This window comes from Aegilops tauschii, chromosome 5, assembly GCF_002575655.3.
Source record: "Aegilops tauschii subsp. strangulata cultivar AL8/78 chromosome 5, Aet v6.0, whole genome shotgun sequence".
NCBI classification, from domain to species: domain Eukaryota; kingdom Viridiplantae; phylum Streptophyta; class Magnoliopsida; order Poales; family Poaceae; genus Aegilops; species Aegilops tauschii.
This window is the reverse complement of record NC_053039.3, coordinates 438,485,486-438,498,314: the sequence shown is the minus strand read 5'-3', so window position 1 is coordinate 438,498,314 and position 12,829 is coordinate 438,485,486.

Sequence of the window (12,829 nt, the reverse complement as noted above, 5' to 3'; positions counted from 1 at the left end):
TGACACCAACTGTCGGTGTAGTGGCGTTGGGCGGGGGAGGCGGCGACGCGGGCGGAGCCGGGTCCTCGCACGGGGCGGCGCCGAGCCGCCCGCATGGGAAAGACAGCGTCGCGCCGCGACCCTGGGCCTCGAAGCGCATGCCGGACCCGGCCGGGCCCGGGAGGCCGGCCAAGAGGAAGCACGGCGGCGGGCACGGGAGGCCAACCCCGGTCCCGGTCTTGGCGGGGTAAGCTTCATCTCTCGTTTGCGCTCAGATTTTTTTTCTTGAGCTAGTCTTGTTTCTTTTCTGCTCATTTTGTCTTCTTCTCCAAGTCGCCAATCGCGCTGGTGAGGGCGGCGGCGGAAGCCGCGACCGCCGACGGGGCCGCGTTCCGCAGGAGCCGGTCCGACCTCGCCGACCAGGCCGAGGTGGAGGGACGGGCCGACTCGGACCTCGGCGGAGATGTCAAAGCCTTGGCCTGGCGGGACAGGAACCGGGCCGAACGACGCCAAAGCCTTGGCCTGGCGGGACAGGAACTGGGCCGAGGCAGAGCTGGAGGCGGCATCGGTCCGTGCTTGGACCGACGCGGCGGCGGCATGGGCGCGAGCCGGCGCGGAGCCGGCCTGGCGCGAGATGCCGGAGGGCACGGCGGTGGCAGCGACGGTCTTTGAGATGTCGTCGGTGAGGGAGCGCGGCTGTGGAGGCCGGGCTGAGGTGGTGATCCCCGACCGGGAGGTCGTGGAGGTGGCTGATGACACCCCGCCGCGGGCCGACGTGGTCGAGCGAGCGGGGACTGATGGTGGTGGAGGCGGCGTCGTTTTGGAAGAGACGCTGCGGGCGGCGGTGTCGGAGGCGCAGCCGGTTTTGGAGGAGGCACCGCGGGCGGCGGTGCCGGAGGCCACCCCGGCAGCTAGGCCGGAGACGGCGACGCAGGGCGTCCGGGTCAGAGACGGCGACGCAGGGCGTCCCGGCGTCCAAGTCGTCGTCGGCGCTGGGTGGGGCGTCGGAGGAGGTGCTGGCCGCGTCGCGAGCGGCCAGCGGGGAGTACGCCTTGGTGCCCCGGCAGGGAGGGCGTCGAGCTGCCGTGCCGCAGCCGGCGCGGAGCGGGGGCGCCGTTGTCTTCGGGCCTCAGACCCAGGAGGAGGCGGCACTGGAGGCCGTCAGGTCGCCGCCTACGAGGCCGAACGGAACGGCTCGAGGCCTTCGCCCAGGCCGAGGTGGAGCGGACGCGCGACCTGGAGCGCGCCGTTCTGCTAAGTCTTCTTGTAATTTCTTCTTTGTGGGGGCGCGCCAGCGCACCCACTGGGTGTAGCCCCCGAGGTTCGGGCCAACTACGTAGTAGTTGGGTCGAATCTTCAGAGTGTTGGCCTTGTTCTGATTTCTGCTTTCTTCAGCATCTCGACGCCTTCCGGGTCGCCGCCTATAATCGTCTCCTGGGCAAGCACCGGGAGCTCATGGAGCAGCTTGCCGCCAAGGAGGAGTAGCTCCGCGTCGCCGCAGGTATTCTTGTGCTCTTTTCCAGTGGGGGGGCGCTAGCGCACCCATTGGGTGTAGCCCCCGAGATTTGGGCCAAGTGTGTAACAGTTGGGCCAAATCTTAAGTCTTGCTTTTTTCTTCTGCTGAGTCCTTCTTTTTCGCAGCCGAGGTGCTGTCCTGGCGGACTCGTCTGCTCCGGTCCGGTCATTACTACGACCGGCTCGTTGCCGACACCGGCCGTCTTGGCGTCGAGGCGGCGCAGGCGAGGGCGGAGGCGGCCGCGGCTCGGCGGTCTCTCGACGAGGCCAACCGGCTGAATGAGCAGTTGTGACCCGCCTCGAGGCCGAGGTGGAGCTCCTTAAGGCGGAAGCCGCCAAGGTGGCAGAGGCGCAGCAGGCCCTGGTGGAGGCGGACCAGCAGCGCGGCCAGCTGGCCGACGACAAGGGCCGGCTCTAGGCCGAGGTGGATCGCCTACGGGGGCAGGTTACCATGGCTGAGGGGGCCCGTAAGAACGAGGCCCGTCGCCGCGAGGCGGCCGAGAAGGCAGCCGAAGACAAGGACGCCGAGCTAAAGGCGGCCCTTGCCAAGGCGGCCGATCTGGAGAAGGCGCTCGAGGAGCCCGACCGCGCCATCGAGCGGGAGCGGCATGGTACGTTGCTTGAGGCGCAGCACCTGGAAGAGTCCTTCTCCAGTAAGTGCTTTTTCTTGTCGTTTGCCGAGTCGGGATCCGGCCTTTCTTCCTTGTTGTTCTTCTTCTAACTCGCTTCTTCCTTTGCGGTAGGGGCCTTCCCGGAGACGCAGCGGCTGGCGGAGGAAGCCGTCCGCTACCAGCGCGACCCGACCGGCGTCGTTGGGTCCGGGACGGATCCGCGGGTGGCCTGGACCTTCCCGGAGATCATCGTCGCCGCTGAGGCCCGCCTGCAGGTCCTGGGAACGCGGTTGGGGCGGCTGTCCCAGGCCGTCACCGCAATGACGGCGGCCCTATGGCCGGACTCCATCCAACCGAGCAGCTTCTCGCGCCTGGCGTGTTGGTTGGAGATGGGGCCGGACCGGCTTGGCGAGTGGCGCGTCTCCGCCGCTCGTGTCGGTGCTGAGATGGCGCTCCGGTTCGCGCTGTCCTGGCATCCGGACCTGCAGCTGGACGCGTTAATGGGACAGCGGGCCGGTTCGGAGCAGCTCTTGCAGGAGCAAGCCGGCCGGATCGCCTCCCGGGCCAGCTACATCGCCGAGTTCGCCTTCCACGATGAGTTCCATCCGGAGCGGACGGAAGACGGCAAGGCCGTGGACGGCGACGACTACGGCTTGCTCCTCCATGATCCGGAGGGGAGCTTAGAGGAGACGGGCGTCTACCACGACGCGGGTGCTGAGGAGGACACCGGCACCTCGCTGGACCCAGAGGCCGCCAGGGGAGAGCCGTCGACGTCGCGGCGCGGCGCTGGAGATGCCTGAGACACTTTGTGTAAAATCTGTTAAATAGCAGGTCCACCCACCCACTGGGGCTTTTAGGGTGTAATGAACTCGGGCCGTGGGCCTTTTCTTAAATACTTGTGTAGATGTCGTGGGTGCTTTTGCTTTTTGCCTTCCGTTTTTTGGACCGATTTCATGCGCTTTTCCTTTCTCAAACCTCCCCCCCCCCCGCCCCGCGAGTCAGACGGCCGAGGCTCCGGTCCATGACAAGGAGTTCGGTTCTTTGAGAGGAGCGCGCAGGACTTGGGTCCCTCGAAACGTTGAGCGCGAGCGAAACACCCACTGGGCCGGCTGGCGGCAATCCGGCGAAGCCGGTTGGCGAGCAGCCTGTCGTGCGGCTGTTCATTTGATGAATGGTGGGCCGGGTTGATCGACCTGGCAGCCTTTGACTTAGTGTATGAAGCGTAAAGGAGCTTTGGCCCGTTGTGCTTGCCAGCCGACAGCCAAAGCTGGATCTGTGGCTTTAGGGCGAAGTGGGGGACCGCGGCATCCTAACTTTATCAGGAATCACAAGTAAGGCGGCGGGGTGGCGACCGAGCCGGCCAGCCCCCGAGCCCCCGGGTCGAGCGAGTCGGACCGGTGGCCGGGTTCAGTGGTATAGTGATGCAAGAAAATAGGGACACAACAAATTGGTCGACAAAAGGCAGCCCCCAAGTCTCGTTCGGGGACCCCCATGGTTTCATGCGCTTACAAAAGGCGATGATACCTACGCTCGTGCGGCTAACTGTAAAACGGGCGGAGGATTTCCGCGTTCCACGGCCAGGTCGTTTCTTCACCGGCGGTGTCCTTCTTGCGCTTCCTTGACGTGCGTGCGTCGATGAGGTAGTAGGCGTTGCGGTCGTGCAAGGCCCTGCTCACGATGAATGGGCCCTCCCATGGAGGGGACAGCTTGTGCTGGCCTGCCTGCTCTTGGACAAGTCGGAGGACGAGGTCGCCCTCGCGAAACGCAAGGGGCTTGATCTTCTTGCTGTGGTAGTGCCTCAGGCCTTGCTGGTAGATGGCCGAGCGACTGAGCGCCAGGAGGCGTGCTTCTTCGAGCAAGTCGACGCCATCTTCGCGGGCTTCTCTGGCTTCGGCTTCGGTGTACCTCGCGATGCGCGGCGAGTCAAACTCGATGTCGGTCGGGATGACGGCTTCGGCTCCGTAGACGAGGAAGAACGGGGTGAACCCGGTCGACCGATTCGGCGTGGTGCGTAGACTCCAGAGAACGGATGGAAACTCGTCAAGCCAGCTGCCGGGTGAGCGGATGAGTGGCTCGACGAGTCGTGGCTTGACGCCGGACAGGATGAGTCCATTGGCCCGCTCGACCTGCCCGTTGGACTGCGGATGCGCAACGGAGGCCAGGTCGAGGCGGATGCCGGAGACGGAGCAGTATTGCTCGAGCGCGCCCTTGGCAAAGTTGGTGCCGTTGTCAGTGATGATGCTGTTCGGCATGCCGTAGCGCACCGCTATGTCCTTGATGAACCGGACGGCTGTTGGCCCGTCCAGTTTCTTGATTGGTCTTGCCTCGATCCACTTGGTGAATTTGTCCACTGCCACCAGCAAGTGCGTCATGCCGCCTCGAGCGGTTTTGAAGGGTCCCACCATGTCGAGTCCCCAGACCGCGAAGGGCCAGGCGATCGGTATGGTGCGGAGTGGTGACGCCGGCTGGTGGCTGCGTTTGCTGAAGCCCTGGCATCCCTCACACTTGAGGACGAGCGACTCGGCATCTTGGAGGGCCGTGGGCCAGTAGAAACCATGGCGGAACGCCTTGGCCACCAGGGATCGTGATGCGGCGTGGTGCCCACACTCTCCCTGATGTATGTCGAGGAGGATGTCGATGCCCCGTTCCTGCTCGACGCAGCGCTGGAACACGCCGGTGGAGTTGTGCTTGACGAGCTCGTTGTTGATGATGCTGTAGGCGGACGCCCGGCGCTGCACTTGCCGAGCTTCGGTCTCGTCCGTGGGGAGAACCCCGTCCTCCAAAAATTCTTATATTGGGAGGGCCCAAGATGGAGCCGTAACCACGGCGAAGACGGCCACCAGGGTGGGTTCCGTGTCGGCAGCCCCCGGGTCGGGGATGGCGACGGCCGGGTCCGGGGCGATGGTGGCCGGGTCGAGCTGAGCAGCCCCTGGGCCGGGTTCAGCAGTCCCCGGGCCGGGTTGAGGTGCGGCCGGGTCGTCTGGAATGTGGATGGACTCGGAGTCCGGCGATGGCTTGACGGACGGCTTGCGTAGGTGCTCGAGGGAGACGCCGGACGGGATGGCTTGTCGTGACGAGGCGATCTTGGCGAGCGTGTCGGCTGCTTCGTTTTCCGCGCGCGGAACGTGGAGGAACTCGCAGCCCTCGAAGGATCCGGACAGCTTCTGGACGAGGAAGCGGTAGCTTGCCATGTTGGAGTCGCAGGCGTCCCATTCGCCGAAGCACTGCTGCACCTCCAGGTCCGAGTCGCCGTAGCACAGGATGCGCCGGATGCCGAGTTCCTTGGCAAGCCGGAGGCCGTGCACAAGGGCTTTGTACTCGGCGACGTTGTTGGAGGCGGCGAAGTGGATCTGGAGCGCGTAGCGGAGCCGGTCGCCCTTCAGGGACGATAGTACGATGCCCGCCCCCAAGCCGAGTCGCATCTTGGACCCGTCGAAGTGCATGCGCCAATGCGTCGAGTCAGGAGGCGGCGGCAAGTACTGGGTCTCGGTCCAGTCGATGAGGAAGTCGGCCAGGGCTTGAGACTTGATCGCGGTGCGGGGCTCGTAGAGGATAGTGTGGCCGGCTAGCTGGATCGCCCACTTGGCAACCCGGCCAGAGGCATCCCGGCACCCGATGATTTCTCCGATAGGCGCCGTGCTGACCACGGTGACAACGTGCTCTTGGAAATACTGCTTCAGCTTCTTGGCGGTGAAGTACACGCCGTAACACATCTTCTGATAGTGCGGGTAGTTCTGCTTGGAGATGGAGAGCACCTCGCTCAGGTAGTAGACTGGGCGCTGGACGGCTTGGATCTTGCCCTTCTCTGGTCGCTCGACCACCAGCACCGTGCTGACCGCCTGCGAGGTCGCGGCTATGTAGAGCAACAGCGGCTCCTTGTCGGTCGGCGCAGCCAGGACTGGTGCGGTGGAGAGCATGCGCTTGAGGTCTTGGAAGGCCTCGTCTGCCTTGCCGTTCCATTCGAACAGGCTCGTCTTCTTCATCAGCTGGTACAGGGGTAGCGCCCTCTCGCCCAGCCGGCTTAGAAACTGGCTGACCGAGGCCAAGCATCCGGTGAACTTCTGGACATCGCGCAGCCGAGCCGGCTTGCGCATGCGCTCGATGGCCTTGATCTTCTCCGGGTTCGCCTCAATGCCGCGTTCCGAGACGAGGAAGCCGAGTAGCTTTCCGGCCGGGACGCCGAAGACGCATTTTTCCGGGTTAAGCTTGACCTTGTATTCGCAGAGGTTGGCGAAGGTTTCCTTCAAATCGTCGAGGAGCGTGAGGTGCTGCTTGGTCTTCACCACGATGTCGTCCATGTATACGTGGATATTGCGGCCGAGTTGCGGCAGCAGGCATTTCTGCATGCAGCGCTGGAAGGTGGCGCCGGCGTTCTTCAAGCCGAACGACATGGTGATGTAGCAATACGCCCCAAAGGGCGTGATGAAGGACGTTTTCAGGGCGTCGGCCGGGTCCAGCTTGATCTGGTGGTAGCCGGAGTAAGCGTCCAGGAAGGACAGGAGCTCACACCCGGCGGTCGAGTCGATGACTTGGTCGATCCGCGGGAGGGCGAACGGATCCTTGGGACAGGCCTTGTTGAGGCTGGTGTAGTTGATACACATGCGCCAGGTCTTGTTCTTCTTCAGGACGAGGACTGGATTGGCCAGCCACTCGGGGTGAAACACTTCCATTATGAAGCCGGCGCCAAAAGCTTGGCGACCTCTTCACCAATGGTTCTTCTCTTCTCTTCGGAAAATCGTCGTAGGGGTTGACGGACAGGCTTGGCGTCCTTGCGGACGTGAAGTTTGTGCTCGGCGTACTTCCTCGGGATACCCGGCATGTCCTTGCGGGTCCATGCAAAGATATCCCGATTCTCACGGAGGAAGTCGATGAGCTCGCCTTCCTATTTGCTGTCGAGCCGGGCGCCTATGACAACGTACTTGCTGCAGCTGGGGTCTTCTGGGTTGAGCTTCACTTTCTTGGTCTCCTTGGAGCGCTTGAAGGCGACCTCGTCGGCCGGGTCCGGGGTCGGGATCGACGCGGCGGAGGCCTCGCCTGCCAGGGCGACGATCCGGTCGAGCTGGCGCCGCTCCTCGGCAATGACCAGCGACTCGGCCAACTTGGCGCCGTCTCGGGCGCACTCCAGGGACTTGCGGTAATCGCCGGTGATGGTGATGAGGCCCTTGGGACCCGGCATCTTCATCTTCAGATACGCGTAGTGGGGAACCGCCATGAACTTGGCGAGCGCGGGCCGGCCCAGCAACGCGTGATACGCGCTGGACAGGTCCACCACCTCGAACCAGATCAGTTCGCGCCGGAAGTGGCTGCTGTCACCGAACAGGACATCTAGCCGGACCCTGCCAATGGGGGAGCAGGAGAGGCCGGGCACGATGCCGTGGAAGATCGTTCGGGTTGGCTCCAGGTCCTCGGCCTTGAGGCCGAGCTTCGTCATCGTGTCGCGGTAGAGGATATTGATGCTGCTGCCGCCGTCGATGAGGACTCGGGAGAACTTGCATGTGCGCCGCGCGACGATGGTGGGGTTGAGGACGAGGGCGTAACCACCCGGGCTCGGCATGACTGCCAGGTGATCCTCCCAGGTCTAGGTGATCGGGCGATCCGACCAATGCATGAACTCCGGCTTGGCCGGGACGACGGTGTTCACCTCCTGCCGAAGGAGGCGCTCGTTGCGCTTGTTGTCGCCGAGGCTGGTGAAGACGACGTAGGCCGCGTTCTGGTCTGGGTAGGCGTCGTCGCGCATCGCGCCGCCAGCTGGAGGCGGTGGTGGAGGCGGAGGCGGCTGTCCCGCGTCTGGAGCCGGAGCCGGAGGGGGCAAGACGTCACCCCTCATGATGCGCTTGGTGATGGCGCACTGCCGAAGCGTGTGCGTGGAGTGTCTTGCGCCGCTGTGGTGCTTGCAGGGGGCGTCAAGCATCTGCTCGAAGCTCATGGCGGGTTGCCATGTCGTCTTGCCGGTTTGCTGGCGTTTTGCCGCCGGGTCCGCCGCGGGCTCGGTGGCCGCGACGAGCCGGTTGTCGTGACGCGGCACCGGCTGGTCGGCCTTGCGCTTGTTGTTCTGGTGATGCTGCTGCCGGCTGCTTTCGCCGGCCGGCTTCGGAGGGGGAACCAGCTTCGCCTTGCCGGCTTCATCCAGCGCCACCTGGATCTTCATGGCGGAGTCGGCGTTGGCTTACTTGTCCGCCGTCACCATGAGCGCGGCCATGGTGGCCAGCTCGGAGCGTAAGAGCTTGTGCTTGAGGAGGGTGCCGTCTCGGCACCCGCTGACGAAGTACTGGATCGCCTGGACTTCATGGACGCCCTCGCAGCTGTTCCGGAGTTCGGTCCAGCGTGCGAGGTACTCGCGACCGGTCTCCGTAGGCCCTTGCACGCACATGGCGAGCTGGCTAGGGCGGCCGGGTCGCTTGTAGGTCCCCGTGAAGCTGCGGACGAAGGCTTCCTCGAAGTCCACCCACGTGTTGATGCTGCCCATCGGCAGGCTGTTCAACCACATGCGGGCCGACCCTTGGAGCATGAGCGGTGCATAGCGCACGGCGAGACGACGATTGGCACCGGTGATGCCAATGGCCGTGGTGTAGTCAGTGAGCCAGTCTTCTGGCTTCACCGTCCCGTTGTACTTGGGGGTGTCGCAGGGGAGCATGAATCCTTTGGGGAAGGGCTCCTCCCGGATGCGCGGGCCGAAGCACGCCGGCCCGATAGCGCCGCTCTCCTCCACCTCCAGGGAGCGAGCGAGCTGATCGAGGCGGTGGCGAGCGTCGGCGTCGTCGATGGCGCGCGGGCCGAGTCGACTTGCGGCCAGGCCACGGGGGGCCGGGTCGGTTGGAGCCGGACGCCGGCCATGCTGGCCGGGTCCGCGCTGGATCTCTAGGACGAGCTCGTCGCCCAATCCGCCGGCGGCTGTAGCGGCCGGGTCGCGCCGAGTCCGGGCTCGGCCGGAGTGCGCCTCGCCGGGTGGCGAGGAAGCGGTGTGCAGAAGTTCGCCGGGCCCGCCAAGGCGGGCGGAGCCGGATCCCGCCGGCTTGGCGAGCTAGTTGAGGTGGTCCTGCTGGGTGTTGGCGGCGTGGAGGAGTTCACGCATCCGCCCGATGCGCTCTTTCAGCTCCTCACCCGCGAGCTGGTCCAGGCCGGCTGCGGCTGCCTGGGCAGCGCGCATGTTCTTCGTTGGGGTCTCGTAGACGGTTGGGACGGCGCCAAGGGCCCGGCCGATCGCTCCTCCCCGGGCACGCACATCGGCGACCCGGCTTGGCTCGGCCGCGGCGGGCGTGAATCCATAGGCGGCATCGCGCTCCAGCTGAGCGGCGTCCAGGTGACGCTGAGTGGCGGCGAGTGTCTCGGACAGGTCCAGCATCTGCTGGCGCCTTTCCTCGAGCTGGGTTCGGGCCTCAGCGACGTTCGTGGCGTCGACGTCGGTGCCGATAGAGATGTGGAGGCTCTGCATCGCGGCGCGCAACGGATCGGACGGCTCGATCCGATCCGCTGCGGCCCTGGCTTCGGCAGCCTTCCTCGTCTTGCTCGACGAGGAGGAGGCGCCGTCGCCGGTGACGAAGACCTCCACATGGACGTCCATTGCCCCGGCGGAAACGCCGGCGCCGAGGGAGAGGGGAGAGTCAGAGTAGCTGAGCACCTTGCTGGGGTACTCGTCGGCCGCGAACGCATCGAAGATGCGCAGCGTGGCGAAGGAGGCGACAAGCGCGCCGACGACGTCGTCTGCCAGCGCGACGGACTCGTCGACGTTGGAGAAGGGCCCCGTTTGAAGCATGCTCCCGGCCAGCTCCTCGAGCTGCCCCCCGGTGGGCGCCAACTGTCATGGTGGGCGCACGGCAGATGCCAAGGGATGGCTAAAGAGAGGAGGAGGCTCGAGGGCGCTGGTGGACTCCAGAGGCGAGGTTGGCATGAGCGGGCGCGGGACACCAGACATACCCAGGTTCGGGGCTCTCCGAAGAGATAATACCCCTAGTCCTGCCGAGTGTAGTTGGATGATCGATAGTACAATGTTGCTCCTGAAGCTGTATGGAGGAGGAAGGAAGCTGGCCAAGGCTTCGGCTGCTCCTTCTCTCCGGTGTTGCTGTTTTGTGGCTAGTCCTATGCTTACTTGCTTTTCTCTCGTATGTGTTTTCTGCTTGCCCTCTCGCTCGCCCCCCGAATGATCGTGGGCTCCCGGGGGGTTTTATAGCCCAACCCCCCCGGGGGTACAATGGTAATGTTACAAGTCGGTGGGTCTGTATTGTCGATGTCCGGGGACCCGGGCTGGGTCCCGCTGAGGGCTTGTGGTTCGCCGGGTTCCCCTAGGTGTTGGGGAACGTAGCAATAATTCAACATTTTCATACGTGTCACCAAGATCAATCTAGGAGATGCTGGCAACGAGAGAGAGGGATTGCGTCTTCATACCCTTGAAGATCGCTAAGCGGAAGCGTTACAAGAACGCGGTTGATGGAGTCGTACTCGCGGCGATTCAAATCGCGGAAGATCCGATCTAGTGCCGAACGGACGGCGCCTCCGCGTTCAACACACATACAGCCCGGTGACGTCTCCTCCTTCTTGATCCAGCAAGGGGAGAGGAGAAGTTGAGGGAGAACTCCAGCAGCACGACGGCGTGGTGGCAATGGAGCTCGTGGTTCTCCGGCAGGGCTTCGCCAAGCACTACGGAGGAGGAGGAGTTGGAGGAGGAGAGGGCTGCGCCAGGCAAGGGGTGTGGCTGCCCTCTCTCTCCCTCACTATATATAGGGGGAAGGGGGTGGAGGAGGCGCCCTAGGGGAGGGGCGGCGGCCAAGGGGAAAACCCTAGATGGGTTCTGGGCGCCCCCACCCCTAGGAGACTTGTCTCCCAAGCCAGGAGGGGTGGCTGCCCTAGGGGAGGCGCCCCCGCCTCTCCACGTACGTGAGAGGGGTTGGGAGGGGCGCACAGCCCCTTAGTGGGCTGGTGTGCCCCCTCCCCTTGGCCCATAAGGGCCCCCAACGCTTGTCGGGGCCTCCGAAACCCCTTTCGGACATGCTGGCCATAGCCTGGTACCCCCGGAACAATTCCGGACTCCAATACCCTTCGTCCAATATACCGATCTTCACCTCTGGACCATTCCGGAGTTCCTCGTCACGTCCGGGATCTCATCCGGGACTCCGAACAACCTTCGGTAACCACATACTATTTCCCATAACAACTCTAGCGTCACCGAACCTTAAGTGTGTAGACCCTACAGGTTCGGGAACCATGCAGACATGACCGAGACACCTCTCCGGCCAATAACCAATAGCGGGATCTGGATACCCATATTGGCTCCCACATGTTGCACGATGATCTCACCGGATGAACCACGATGTCGGGGATTCAATCAATCCCGTATACAATTCCCTTTGTCTATCGGTATGTTACTTGCCCGAGATTCGATCGTCGGTATCCCAATACCTCGTTCAATATCGTTACCGGCAAGTCTCTTTACTCGTTCCGTAACACATGATCCCGTGGCTAACTCATTAGTCACATTGAGCTCATTATGATGATGCATTACCGAGTGGGCCCAGAGATACCTCTCCGTCATACGGAGTGACAAATCCCAGTCTCGATTCGTGCCAACCCAACAGACACTTTCGGAGATACCTGTAGTGCACCTTTATAGCCACCCAGTTACGTTGTGACGTTTGGTACACCCAAAGTATTCCTACAGTATCCGGGAGTTGCACAATCTCATGGTCTAAGGAAACGATACTTGACATTAGAAAAGCTCTTAGCAAACGAACTACACGATCTTGTGCTATGCTTAGGATTGGGTCCTGTCCATCACATCCTTCTCCTAATGATGTGATCCCGTTATCAATGACATCCAATGTCCATGGTCAGGAAACCATAACCATCTATTGATCAACTAGCTAGTCAACTAGAGGCTTACTAGGGACATGTTGTGGTCTATGTATTCAGACATGTATTACGGTTTCCAGTTAATACAATTATAGCATGAACAATAGACAATTATCATGAACAAGGAAATATAATAATAACCATTTTATTATTGCCTCTAGGGCATATTTCCAACAGTCTCCCACTTGCACTAGAGTCAATAATCCACTTCACATCACTATGTGATTGTAATGAATCCAACACCCATGGGGTTTGTTCATATCTCGCTTGTGAGAGAGGTTATTAGTCAACGGGTCTGAACCTTTCAGATCCGTGTGTGCTTTACAAATCCCTATGTCATCTTGTTAATGCAGCTACCACGCGCTACTTGGAGCTATTCCAAATAACTGCTCTACTATACGAATCCGGTTTACTACTCAAAGTCATCCGGATTAGTGTCAAAGTTTGCATCGACGTAACCCTTTACAAAGAACTCTTTTACGACCTCCATAATCGAGAAAATTCCTTAGTCCACTAGTTACTAAGGATAAGTTCGACAGCTGTCATGTGATCCATTCCTGGACCACTCTTGTACCCCTTGACTAATTCATGGCAAGGCACACTTCAGGTGCGGTCCACAGCATAGCATACTGTAGAGCCTACGTCTAAAGCATAGGGGACGACCTTCGTCCTTTCTCTCTCTTCTGCCGTGGTCAGGTCTTGAGTCTTACTCAATACTCACACCTTGTAACACAGCCAAGAACTCCTCCTTTGCTGATCTATTTTGAACTCCTTCAAAATCTTGTCACGGTATGTATTCATTTGAAAGTACTATTAAGCGTTTTTGATCTATCCTTATAGATCTTGATGCTCAATGTTCAAGTAGCTTAATCCAGGTTTTC